We start from the raw sequence: 827 nt of genomic DNA on the forward strand, positions 1-827 counted from the left end.
TTCTGCAGGACAATCTATTATGATAGTACCTTGTGTGTCTCAAGTGGATCCCTCGGTATTTTTTGTTGATGAGTTGTACATGTTGCTTATTGAGGTTCCTTATCGCTCTTGGGTAAAAAAGAAAGATCGTCCACCTTGGTCAACTCAGATGATTGGGACTAATTTTCAATTCCAATTGTCATCATATAGTTGATTCCGTCATTTGGTCAGAAGGAAAAATCGCCCCCCCTTGATTAGTTCAGTTGCTTGGGAATATTTTTCAAGTTCAGTTGTTAACATCTGCATGGTACCATTATTTAATCAGGAAAAAAGATCGGTCTCCTTGGATCAGAAGTTGCAGTCTATCTCGTCGGAGTCGAGTTCTCTCAGTCGGGGAGAAATGATGGAGAATAAGAAGGGATATTATTATATTTAATTTCCAATTTTAATGCGTATTTTAGGAAACATAATTAGTCATTTTTTTTAGAGTATTTTCCTACTCTAATTATTATAAGTTTAAACTCTATATAAAGGGATCTATGCAATGTAATTGGAACAACTTTTGAATGAATGAAATAAATTGATTTCTTCCCCCACTTTCTCTCCTCCTCTCCCTCTCTTCTTCTATTTCTCCCTCTTTTCTTTTCTTTTCTTCCGTCCTCTCTTTCCTTCTCCTATTACATTCGGCGTCAATCAATCATCAAAATATATCATAAGAACAATCAAATTCCAAGGTTTTAAAAGTCCACGAGTCATATGCCTTTTGCATTCGCTTCTTGTATGAGAGCTTTTAGAGGAAATTACTTTAGATCATGGTCCGTTTGACATGACTTTCTGAAAAGTCAAAA

Source organism: Olea europaea, chromosome 4 (assembly GCF_002742605.1).
Source record: "Olea europaea var. sylvestris chromosome 4, O_europaea_v1, whole genome shotgun sequence".
NCBI classification, from domain to species: Eukaryota; Viridiplantae; Streptophyta; class Magnoliopsida; order Lamiales; family Oleaceae; genus Olea; species Olea europaea.